General features: G+C 39.9%; 1 pseudogene; it reads left to right on the top strand.

The window, feature by feature from the left end:
* The first annotated feature begins 12,511 nt into the window (after positions 1 to 12,511).
* LOC124546315 lies at positions 12,512 to 12,629 on the top strand (annotated as a pseudogene).
* The last annotated feature ends 718 nt before the right edge of the window (positions 12,630 to 13,347 follow it).

Genomic DNA, 13,347 nt, shown 5'->3' with positions numbered 1-13,347 from the left:
ACAAATGAAACTCACACACACAACCACAGTCTCTGGCTGCTGGGCCACATTGTAGCAGGGAAACACAATCGGGGGGGGGGGGGGGGGGGGGAAGGAGGAGGTTGTGGCGTGTAGGGGGAGGGATAGCAGGGTAGGGATGGGGGATGGTAAAGTGCTGTTAGTGGGAGCATACAAGGACAAGATGGAGAGATTGCAGGGCACCTAGGTGTGGTCGAAGGGTTAGACAGAGGGGGAGAGGGGTGTTAGCAGAAAAGGAGAGAGGTGGGAAGACTGTGGGTGTGTTGGTGGAATAGAAGTCTGTGTAGTGCTGGAATGGGAACAGAGAAGGTGCTAGAGAGTGAGGACAATCAGTAATGAAGGTTGAGGCCAGGAGGGTTACAGGAATGTAGGATGTACTGCAGGAGATTTCCCAGAAAAGCTAAGCTGGTGTTGATTTGGTGGGAAGGATCCAGATGGCACAGGCTGTCAGGCAACCCCTACACTGTCTGTCTAACCTCCCAACTGCACTTAGCTGCCTTACCCTCTCTCCACCTCCTACTTTTATGCTCCCACTAACAGCACTTTACCATCCCCCACCCCTACCCTGGTATCGCTCCTCCTCCTCACCCCAGCCTCCTCCTCCTCCTCCTCCTCCTCCTCCTCCTCCTCCTCCTTCTCCTTACCCCCACCATCTAGTTGTGCCTCCCATCATGTGCAACTGCTTGCAGTGTGCCCTCAACAGCCGGAGACTGGTCATGTGTGTCACAGTTTTCATTCATTTAATGAGCCATTTGTTTAAACAAAATTGTTTTTACAATCGATACAGATAGTGCAAGGATATACCTGTCAAGTGAATATAACCATGACCCTAATTATTAGAAACGGCAGTAAGACTTCAGTACTCATTATATGTTTACTATTTTTGTTTGTTTAATGTAAAATGTACTAGAATCATCTGATAATGCTTGTTGACCTCAAAAGAAAGTGAAGGAAGGAGGTAATAAGGTCAATATTGGATTTTTGTGGAATCACGAGTTTCCTCAAGGGTAACACCATGAGAGTTCATTCAGTGTGACACTGATAGCTATACCTTTGTAAACTGTGTCTACATCTATAGTCTACTTGAAAAACTGCTTTTCTTTTTGTTGGTGAGATTAATATAGAGAGTTTTTATTGGCCATTGATAATTTTGATACTACTGTTGTACTAATGATGATTATCCAACACTACATTTTAATTTCAGACAACAATTTGTGGTGATTGTTTGTTTTCTAAGTGATACAATGTCACCTGTATCAACTGTAGAAAATGTATCCTTTAAGGCTCTTATTGAGGATACACAACAGTTACCTGTCCCATTAAAAATTGTGTGCTGGAAAATGTAATAAAAAAAAAATTTCAGAACAATACACAGATTACAAAAGGAGCTTCGAAAAAGGTTGATATTCTATGCATCATTGCTGTATATTCAGTCATTGTCTAAGAGTAGCTATCTGTGTGTAACCATTCATTGGATTGATTTTGAAACATTTGGATGAAAAAGTTTAGTTCTGGCTTGCAGGAGATTTAAGGTAACATACAGTTACGATAAAGTAGAACAGATTGTGGACATTCATTCTGAATCTGATTTAAAGCTTACAAAGATCTTGAATACTATTACCAACAGTGGCTCAAATAGAGATAGAGAGAAAAATTCATATAGAGGAACAAGTGAGAGAGATTCAGCTCCTATTCAGAACACTGAAGTTGTGCATGGTGATGATGATGATGATGATGATGTGATGATTAAGACGATGATGACAGCAGTTGTGTGTTAAGACTAAGGGAATTTCCAGAGACATCTAAAGATTTTGAAGAGTTGCGGCTGCCTAATCATACATACCATACAAACACATTATGTTTAATAGAATAGAGAGAGATGAATAAGGCTAGATCTTTAAAGTACTTCATACAAAAAAACTTTATGATGCAGCCATGTCAAAGTGATGAGCATTTTAGAAGTTGAGTTCAAGGTCTCGTAAAACTTGTGAAGCCTATTTAGAATCAGCTTGAAAATCCCCTACTAATCTATTTAAATGTGATGGAATTCAAACTACTGTTTTATGCAAGATCTACTCGCAGTCAAGGATACTCTAAATGAAACTTTAAGGAAACTCAGATCTACATCTACATCTACATCTACATTGATACTCCGCAAGCCACCCAACGGTGTGTGGCGGAGGGCACTTTACGTGCCACTGTCATTACCTCCCTTTCCTGTTCCAGTCGCGTATGGTTCGCGGGAAGAACGACTGTCTGAAAGCCTCCGTGCGCGCTCTAATCTCTCTAATTTTACATTCGTGATCTCCTCGGGAAGTATAAGTAGGGGGAAGCAATATATTCGATACCTCATCCAGAAACGCACCCTCTCGAAACCTGGCGAGCAAGCTACACCGCGATGCAGAGCGCCTCTCTTGCAGAGTCTGCCACTTGAGTTTGCTAAACATCTCCGAAACGCTATCACGGTTACCAAATAACCCAGTGACGAAACGCGCCGCTCTTCTTTGGATCTTCTCTATCTCCTCCGTCAACCCGACCTGGTACGGATCCCACACTGATGAGCAATACTCAAGTATAGGTCGAACGAGTGTTTTGTAAGCCACCTCCTTTGTTGATGGACTACATTTTCTAAGCACTCTCCCAATGAATCTCAACCTGGTACCCGCCTTACCAACAATTAGTTTTATATGATCATTCCACTTCAAATCGTTCCGTACGCATACTCCCAGATATTTTACAGAAGTAACTGCTACCAGTGTTTGTTCCGCTATCATATAATCATACAATAAAGGATCCTTCTTTCTATGTATTCGCAATACATTACATTTGTCTATGTTAAGGGTCAGTTGCCACTCCCTGCACCAAGTGCCTATCCACTGCAGATCTTCCTGTATTTCGCTACAATTTTCTAATGCAGCAACTTCTCTGTATACTACAGCATCATCCGCGAAAAGCCGCATGGAACTTCCGACACTATCTACTAAGTCATTTATATATATTGTGAAAAGCAATGGTCCCATAACACTCCCCTGTGGCACGCCAGAGGTTACTTTAACGTCTGTAGACGTCTCTCCATTGATAACAACATGCTGTGTTCTGTTTGCTAAAAACTCTTCAATCCAGCCACACAGCTGGTCTGATATTCCGTAGGCTCTTACTTTGTTTATCAGGCGACAGTGCGGAACTGTATCGAACGCCTTCCGGAAGTCAAGAAAAATAGCATCTACCTGGGAGCCTGTATCTAATTATCATCTTTGAAAGAAATTCAAATACAGTTTCTTAATGAATACATAAGTTGTTCAGAACCTATTGCTGACAGCATCAGAAGTTTACAAGAGACCTGCTATGGATGTTTTCTGCCAGAACTAATGATAATGCTAAACAGCTTGCAGATGGATAGCCGTACGTACTGTGGTGTGGTGATGGAAGGTACGAAATAAAGTCTTAAGAGGTGTTTTGGGAGATTCTAAAAATTAGTGGAGCCTAAAACAAAGTCTGGCTTATAAGCATCCATATCCTATCCTTTTTTTCAAAATGAAATGGGTTTCTGGATCTGAAGGGTGATGTCTATTCAGATTTTGCACCAATCCCATAAAAGTGATGCTAGTAGCACCAATACGAAGATGCAAAGCAGGTTTGCTTTAAATACACACTGAAACTGTCATGAGTACTAGTTGCCTTTGAGATTGGACATGGTGAGTTGTGTTACTTAAGAATCCCTTTTGAGGCAACAAAGATGCCATTATCAATTCCTCCCTGAGTTTGAATGAGGGAGTATAATATGGCCACAAGAAGCTGGATGTTCCTTCTGTGATACTGCAGAAAGGCTTGGCAGGAATGTAGCCACTTACATGATCCTGTCAGTGTTGGTCACAAGAATGTGTTGTCGCAAAATGACCAGGCTCCAGATGGCCACATGGCATTACTGAGAGGGAAGACCATCGTGTTTGGCGTATGGCTCTGGCACATCATTCTGCATCAGCAGCAGCAGTTTGAGCAGCAATTGTCACCACAGTGATACTAGAACTGTCACAAATTGGTAACTTCAAGGATAGCTCCGAGCCAGATGCCCTGTGCCGTGCATTCCACTGATCCCAAACCACTGCCTTTTGCGACTTTAGTGGTATCAAGCAAGGGCTCATTCGAGAGCAGGGTGGAGGTCTGTTGTGTTTTCTGATGAAAGCTGGTTCTGCTTCTTTGCCAGTGATGGACATGTGTTGGTTAGGAGGAGGCCAGTTGAGGGCCTGCAACCAACTTGTCTGCTTGCTGTACCTCGAGTTATGATCCGGAGTGTGATTTGGTATGGCAGTAAGAGCACTCTGGTGGTTATCCTATACACCTTGACTGCAAATTCATATGTCAGTCTGGTGATTCAACCTGTTGTGCTGCCATCCACAAACTGCATTTCAGGCAGTGTTTTCCAAAAGGCCGCCCACATAACATTGTTGTAATCCAACTTGCTCTACACAGTGTTGACATGTTGCCTTGGCCTGCTTGATGTCCAAATCTGTCTACAATTGAGCACATATGGGACATCATTGTATGAAAACTCCGGTGTCATCCATAACCAGCATTAACCATCCCTGTATTGACTGACAACAGGCACGGAACTCGATACCACAAACTGATATCCAGCACCTGTACAACACACTGCATGCAAGTTTGCATTCAACTCAACATTATAGATTTCATGTTTGCAATGCCGTATCTCGCGCTTACATTAATCTATTATTTTGCAATGTTAATCACTTAGGTATCATACCTAGACAAATGTGTTCCCAAAATTTCTTTACTCTGCACTAATTATTTTTTGGTGTTGCAATGTTTTCCCTCATTGTATTTATGTTGAAGCCTCTGATTCTTCTGTAGCCAGAGATAGTGTTCACACTACAATACATATGAAAACACTACAATATTTAAAAGATAATGGCAGTAGTTTAGATTCCTTGAGCATATATCCAGCTGAAAAAAAGACACTTATCCTTAAATTTAATACTTGTTTACCAAGTTATGCTCCTGTTGAACAACTGTTTTCATTCAGTGAAATGATAATGAAAGGTGAAGGAATTGAACAATTAATGGTGAAGTAAATGGCATGTAAAATGTTCACTAATTAGAGGTATTTTATTTGATTAAAGGTATTTTGAAAATACTTATTTTGTATTTTATATTTAAATACTTTTATTTAAAACTATTTTGTATTCACACTTGAAATAGAAAAAATAACCAAGTATTTCCAGTTTGAATTTAAATACTACCAATAAACCATTTTGCACACCTCGGCCCACCGCTCACTCCCAGCTTGTTGCTCATGTTATACACAGTTGGACCAAAGCAGTCAGACAGTTGCTTAAATGTTTAGCAGTCTTTTCATTGTGTCTGTTGGTGAGTCAACACTTCCTATATTTTTATTAATGAATACTGAGTATTTGAAATTCCTTGCAGCTTGTTCACATGAACAATCCACCTAGCACAACAGTAAGAAGGATTCAATCTCTGGTCTGATCAGCCTGCCCACTTCTTCTACAGGTTGTGTGGCCTTTACACACATGCTAAGTGTGACTGAAACATAAGCATTTATAGCAGTGCCCAGGTTTTGGAATATACGGCTGCACTTAATAATGTAGGAGATACATCTGGACATATTGCTGCAATATAACTGAAACAAAATGTCATCATATAGGCAGCTGTTTTCTCCTCTTTGCTGTTCACACTTCTTATTGTATTTCTTACCTCTTGGATAACCTCCTTGGATTAGTCCCGCAGTTTAGTGGTTTCTATTGACACCATATTATGTTAATGAAATTATGTTATATCTCCTGATGATGACAGGAAATTGGTCCATATTATTGCGCTTCAGAAAGCATTCTGCCAACAGATAGGATGTCTACTCAATTACAAGGGTGCCATTATGAAGTCATATTAAGGAATTAAGGTGGTCATTGCTTACAATGCTTTCAACATATAAAATGAGGACAGGTGTTTAAATTTCTCCACCACTTTGCTGCAAATATGCTCAGGTTTGGCTCTGGAGAACTATTCAAGAACTAGCTTGCATTGTTCATTTGGTGCGAGTGCTCATCAGCAGCTTACATGATACACTGGGAGTTCTTTTGGTTGAATTAGTAAGTTCTATTTTTGTCCCACAAGATGCTACAGGATTAAAAATTAACTCTGCCATTGTTCCACATGCCTGAGCAAGCCTAATACAGCTGAGATGTGGCAGATTCCCTCAGGTTACCCACAAACGAATCATGTCACGTACCATACTTGCACATAGCATACCTCAAGAGAGGCGTGGATTGTTGTTTTTTATTTAATTTTATTTATTTAAACAATGAAAAAACCAGGATGGAATGTGTGCCTATCTGTGACTCAGCACCTCCACTATTATTTTGTTTATTTATTTATTTCTATATATAAGTGTAACAGCGTGGTGACATGATCAAAAGACCATGTGTCAAAGGGTCACTTGCAAGCACGGCTTTGATTCTTAATGAAAACAATCTACAACAGGACCTGAGCTCATTTGTCATACGGAGGCATGCTGACTCTGGTAATAGCCATATGAAAGAGGGCGGAGGACCACACAGAGGTTCAGGGCTAGCCTCTTCTTGTCTTTATGGGGGAAAACTGCAACTCAAGGTAGAACAATCACCAATGATTAATTGGATAAGGATGCAAAAGGTAATGTAAGCCATTGCATTAACTGTTAACTGCTAGAGTCAGCTCAATATGAGCTCAAGAGTATTTTCTTCTTTTGCTGATCTTTGACATGGTGAACAATGAAGGTAGCAAGTTCCATGTAAATTCTTCTGTTATGTAGCTGCCTCTTGAGTTCCATTTAAAACCATTGTTGCCCTCATTGTTTCCTTACAATGCATGTTTTGACCTGCAGCAATTAGAATTATTCCATATTTCAGCAATGTGATCCCATGCCGAACACAGTCATTGTCATTCATGTGTATCAACCCGTAAGTAAATTTGCTGTTTTCACTTACGAGATACAACTTGTAGGAAGTGTTTGTTGTATACATAGAATGTTCTCACATTGTTTCTCAATTCCTTTCAGAAAATGTCTAAGTATCTCACGGATGAGAAAATTATGTTGGAGCTGCTATTCGCTGATAGCAAATAGTCACTGTCTGAGGAATGTTGAGAAGATGAAGAGAACAACATTGAAATAAGTGAGTGTGATAAGGATTCAGGTGTGGTTGCCTCTTCAAGTGATGAAACTTCAAACTCATTTGTTACGATAGATTACTATGTGAGTAAAGACAGGCAGACTGAATGGCAGAAGAAACCAGTCATGGGGAATTTCTCATAAGCCAAGTGCTTTAGCAGTGGCTGCAGCAGCAAAGGCTCAAGGGAAGTGTTTTCTCTCAATTTTGATGTTAAATTGATGGATGACATTGTTATTTACACTAATATGCTCATGATGAACATTCATGGACAGTTTGACAGTTCTTGTGATGTACAAGATACAAACTGTGTGGAGATGAACATCTTTCTGGGCCTCCTGTTATGTGCATTTCCATGTCGAAGACCTGTGGCTGTAGATAGGCCTGATGTATTTACAATTGCTATGCCATATAGTGTTTCATGTTTATACTTTGCTTTGATGAGAAAAACACTAGAGATGAGAGAAAAATTACTGATAACTTAGCTGCTGTGTATGAACTTACCACACCACTGCAAAATAAACATTTGAAGTTGTATAGTTCTGGAGAATAAATGACAGTTTACAAGCAACTCATTCCATTGTAAGGACTGTGAATGTTCTGACAATATCTGAAAAAAATAAAGAAAGAAAAAAGGAGGTAGACTACACAACATTTTATCTTATGAAATTTGAAATACTGTTATGTATATAGGCACACAGCCAGGTGGACTGTTGAACAAACCAAAAAAAGCCTTCAGAAATAGTGCAATGTCATGTTATTCCTCTAGTAAGTGCTGGCATAAATATAACTACTGACAAGGTATGGTGCATTTATGTGCCTCTTGCAAGAAATCTGTTGGATAAAAGGCCAACAATAATCGTAACATTACGGAAGAACAAACCAGATATTACCTCACAATTTGTGTCCAATAAACAAATAACTGTTCAGTTTTACAAAAAATGTAACTATGATGTCATATGTTCTGGCAAGTTGCTAACTATCTTCACAGAGCATAATCATGGAAAGATTGATGGAAGATACAAACTCTCAGAAAAAGCCAGAAGTTATAACATTTTGCAATGAGACAAAGGTGAGGTGGACATTGTGATCAATTACATAATAATCATGGCCTAATAAAGTTGCAAGACATTAATTTCCAGAGAATGTGTTTAATGTCTGACCAATCCTCCCTATACCTGCATGTTAAAGTTCGCCGATCTGAGGGGGTCCAGACCCCTCAACCCTATGTATGGTCTCCTCTCTCTCTCTCTCTCTCTCTCTCTCTCTCTCTCTCTCTCTATGTTAGCATGCCAAAATTTAGGATATATTCACCTTTGTTGCCGCTACTAAAGGAGAATTTTTCTGCTGGTTCACATCTGTTCTCTTCTATTGCCTAACTACAGCAGAGCGTGCTGTTCACATGAAACAAATTCTGTTGGTCTGTAAAGTTTTGACACTTTGTTTATATACTTTGATAAATATCAAACAACAAATAAATGTGCACAATAGAAGGATAACACAAAATCATTAGCTTTACATTTTTTCTGGATACTTTGCTCATCAATCACAATTTATCGAAAACACCTGGCTTACTACTCATATCTAAAAAGAGCAAAATGTTATTAGAAATGTTGTACTGAATTTGCAGTCTTTCCAGTCTTACGTAATATTTGGCAGTCATTTTAAGTTCTTTTCAGGTATGTTTAGACCCTTTTTAGCCCATTTCTTGTCACTGCAGTACCACTTTGGGCACGTTTGTATAGGCTTGAAGTGCACATTATACCAAAACGTGCGTCATAAAATTTTATTGGTGACCTCAGAACCCTCGTGATGATGCTACAAGTCTTGTTATGTGTTCACTACATCACTTAAAATTGCACTTACATCTCAGACCAGATATTACGTCCACTGTTTTATGTGCATAAATATGGTACCTTTAAAGCTCTAGATCTTAGTAACAGATAATGAAACTGAAAAATGTTTCAAGATTTCTTGAGAACATCATCTTAAAAACATATGGTAATAATTTTGATGATCTGCCAGGAATAGAAATTGTAGAAGTGACCAATCTACAATTGGTACTTTTGGTACCCAAAAAATTGTAATTTGATAATGGATACAGATTTTTGAAAACAGAAAAAGTCATGTAAATCTGAAAAATCTATTGTCAAAAAGTGGTCCATTTTCTGTAGTTAGTGACCTAAATAGTGTGGTCCTTGGTGCAAAAATAGCTGAAAACCCGTTTTTGTAGATATCTGCATAAGGGGTTTCTCAGCAATTGTCCATGAACAAATGGTACTTTTATAAGATAGCTGAAGTCCACCGTAGACTACACCTCATGGTGGGGGGGGGGGGGGGGGGGGACTAATTGATTTGCTCAATTTGCCTGAACTGGAGCAAGTATGTGAATTTTTGACTCTGTACTACAATATGTCCATTGTTCTGATAGCTATACAAATGGCCAGTGAGCCAAGGGCTATCCAAAATAGTTGACCCTTTATCTCTGTGATCAATAGAACCTGAGACACTACCCTCTAAAAGGTCCTTGTTTTGGATGGGGCTTTTTACAACATATTAGTACTATTTCAGTCAATGAAGACCGAGAAAAAGGTCAACTAGAGGAAAGAATGGTATAGCAACAAATTTTTGCACACTGCTAGGAAGGAGTGTTCTGAACAACATACTAAAAACCCTGATGGATGGGTTTTGAATGTTGGGATATTTAAGGGTCACATTTTTGTGTTTTACTGGAATAACTCGAAATCCACATCTCCTATCAAAAATGTTTCCCAGTACAAAATCAAACTACATTTCATTTTCTTCCTAGGACTAATTGCTTCCACATTGCAGGGAGGAGGAGGAGGAGGAGGAGGAGATGATTAACATCCTATTGACAATGAAGTCATCAGAGACAGAGCACAAGCTTGATTTAGGGAAGGATGAAGAAGGAAAGCAGCCATGCCCATTCAAAAGAACCATCCCAGCATTTGCCTTAAGTGATTTAGGGGAATCACGGAAAACATAAATCAGAATGGTTGGATGTGGGTTTGAACTGTTGTCCTCTTGAATGTGAGTCCAGTGCCAACCACTGCACTACCTTGCTTGATCACACTGCGGGGGATGGAAAAATTGCAGATTATTAAAAACAGTGTTTTAACAGGATAAAATTGATGTTTATTGTTAAATGATGTAGGTTAAGACCAATATTAAATGTGTGTACCACACCTTTGTGCAGTAGAACCATATTAAGTGATAAATTGTGTTTTGGGGCTCTTATACTGTTGAAAGCTGGTGTGGAGGTTAGAAGCATGAGAGAAGGCAAGTCACTAATTTATGGTCACACGCTTCGCTCCTTCGTACATCTGCAAAATGAAGAGTGAGCAGGAAATTCCCCATTCTTCCTATCACACTACATCACAAAAAGCAACTACAGCATATTTCACAAAGTTATATAGAGCCTTCTGCTGCTTGCCATATGAATTACTGCCTATCAGAGTATGCAGACATGCCCATGGGTGTTTGTTTTCCACAAAGTGCATTAACTAACACTATATGCAATAAAGATATCAATTACTAATAGTACCAATTCAAGAAATGCAAATGGACAAAATCTACATAGATGTCTGCACAGTTTTTTACAATGCTAGGGAGAAACTGAATCTGAGCCACCCTGTACAGCAGCTGTAGCATTCTCTGGGAAAAGGCAACTTTCCTCATCATGGGAGTTCCTCACTTTTCAGTTTACAGACAGACTGTACCTCCCCAGCCACTTCTTTCATGTGAGTAGACAAAATAACTTCACTGAGCTCATGTTTATATAGTAGAATTTGTTTCAGTGTATTAAATGGTGTAGTGTCTATTTGCAGTAGTTAAATGAGCTGTTATGCAAAAAAGCTCAACAGCTGGAGATACCAACTATCTACCACAATCAAGAACCTCCCCAAATGTTACATGCTACGAATTTGTATGTGACAATATCAGTTCCATTGTCTCCACTATCAAAGGCTGAAAAACTTTTTGCAGCTTGAGGGTACCACATGCATCACCCCAATCTCAGCTCTCCAAAAATCTGAAGAGGTCCAAAGACGTAAATTGGCCCCCTCTGTGGCAAAAGTAGGTCACCTAGATTTTATGAAATTTCAGATATTTCAGCACAAATCAAACAACACATTACAGCATATTACTGTTCTAGATTTAAACATGATCAGTCCTATTCCAGCAGATATTTTGAAGCCAACCTTGCAAGATACACCATAGACGTGTGGGAAGTGGCTCCATTAGGTGAAGCCCACTAAACAAGTGCCAGGAATTCCTGAATGGAAGAGATTTATGAAGTGTATCAGTAACACAATTAATGACAAGAAACATACAAACTTTCTAGTCATTCATTAATTCACTACCAGGTGAGTACTACACAGAGTGTGTGCAGAATAAAGTAGCCAGTAGATGTGCAATTGGCAGAGCATGCGTGGGGAGAGCTGTAGTGGTGGGTGCTGCAGGAAGATGCTGTAGGGGAAATGCCATTCTAAACTGAAGTCCCCCCTCATATTTTTTGTAAATATTAAGAGGAGCCCCTCCACCCCACATTTGCATGGTAACCATTCAAAAAGATTGCTGTCGCTTCTGCTTTGGTTTTCTGCTGAAAATGCAACAAAAATACTGATTTATTTTCATTTGGCTTTTTAACCTTTTGTATCTTTCAGAGAAGCATCATAAGTGGTGAATTTTGAGTAAAACCTACATTTCTCTTGTTGATATTTTAAAATTTGCTTCTTTTGCCAAAATGCTCTGCATTAACAGTGCACTTACATGAAGAGGGGCACAGCATCACAAGCCTTCCACAAAATTTAAAATTGAATAAATGAATGAAAATAGCCTGTGTTGTCCCATTGAGGGCAAAGGCCTCCTACAACTTTTAAAGACTCATTCAGTGAGCTAGTCCACATAAAAGGCTACTGCACTTAATGCACATTACACATTGAATTACACTTGATCACGTAGTTGTAGTTCTAGCTCTTTCCATCCCTTTCTGTTTCTGGCTATGCTGGTCCACTTTCTTCCTGCTTGTTTTCTGAATAAGTCTGACCATTTGTGTCTTCGTCTTCCTGAGAGTCTCTTACTGATGTAAGGGTCCCATGTGGTAGTTCGTGCCGTCCATGTGTCATCTTGCAGACTCTCCATGTGGCTGCCCCATTTTCATTTTCCTTTAGCATACTTATACCGTGTTTCTCTCTTTGGCTTTGAGACCCCATGTCTGACTTTCATATAATAACACTGGAAAAACGCAGCTTTCAAGTGTCTTCATTTTGAGCCTTCTATTCAGGGTTCTAGGCAACGGCCTTGCTGCAGTGGATACACCGGTTCCCGTCAGATCACTGAAGTTAAGCGCTGTCGGGCGTGGCCCGCACTTGGATGGGTGACCATCTGGGCCGCCATGTGCTGTTGCCATTTTTCGGGCTGCACTCAGCCTCGTGATGACAATTGAAGAGCTACTCGACTGAATAGTAGCGGCTCCAGTCAAAAGAAAACCATCATAACGACCGGGAGAGCGGTGTGCTGACCACACGCCTCTCCTATCCGCATCCTCATCTGAGGATGACACTGCGGTCGGATGGTCCCGATGGGCCACTTGTTGCCTGAAGACGGAGCACCCATTCAGGGTTCTGTATAGCAATATGAACTTTAAGGCCCAGAGACCTTGGGCTTCTTTTAAAAGCTCATTGTATGTGTTGTCTTCTCCAGGTGACTTTCCCTTTTTCAATTCAAGAAAAAAAATTTAAAAATACTTCACAGAAAAAGCCATATTTTGATTATGTTAGAAGAAGTGTGAAAAAATTTTAGACATGAAAAAGAAAACACACAGTTCATGTTGAATAACCAGCTGGAATTAAAGCACCATAACATTCTGGCTAATTTCGATTGTTTGTACGATTGGGTACTAGTATGTAATAAAATACTGTACTATTCTTGCTTGTAAAGGCAGCGATCCAGCACCCCTAGTCATAAGTATATGACATCACACTAAATTTCGTTCTGCCTGTTAGCCAGTCTCTCCCTGTTGTTCATGCGGGACACTTTTGCCTTGCTCTGCACTGAGCTGCCCTGTTCTCATACTGATAAGACACTGTCACTTGATTCTTTCCACAGTGTAATTTGTGTGTGCCAC

The sequence above is a fragment of the Schistocerca americana genome, chromosome 8, assembly GCF_021461395.2.
Source record: "Schistocerca americana isolate TAMUIC-IGC-003095 chromosome 8, iqSchAmer2.1, whole genome shotgun sequence".
Lineage (NCBI taxonomy): Eukaryota > Metazoa > Arthropoda > Insecta > Orthoptera > Acrididae > Schistocerca > Schistocerca americana.
Note: the sequence above shows the minus strand (reverse complement) of the source record. Positions and strands in the feature narration are given on the sequence as shown.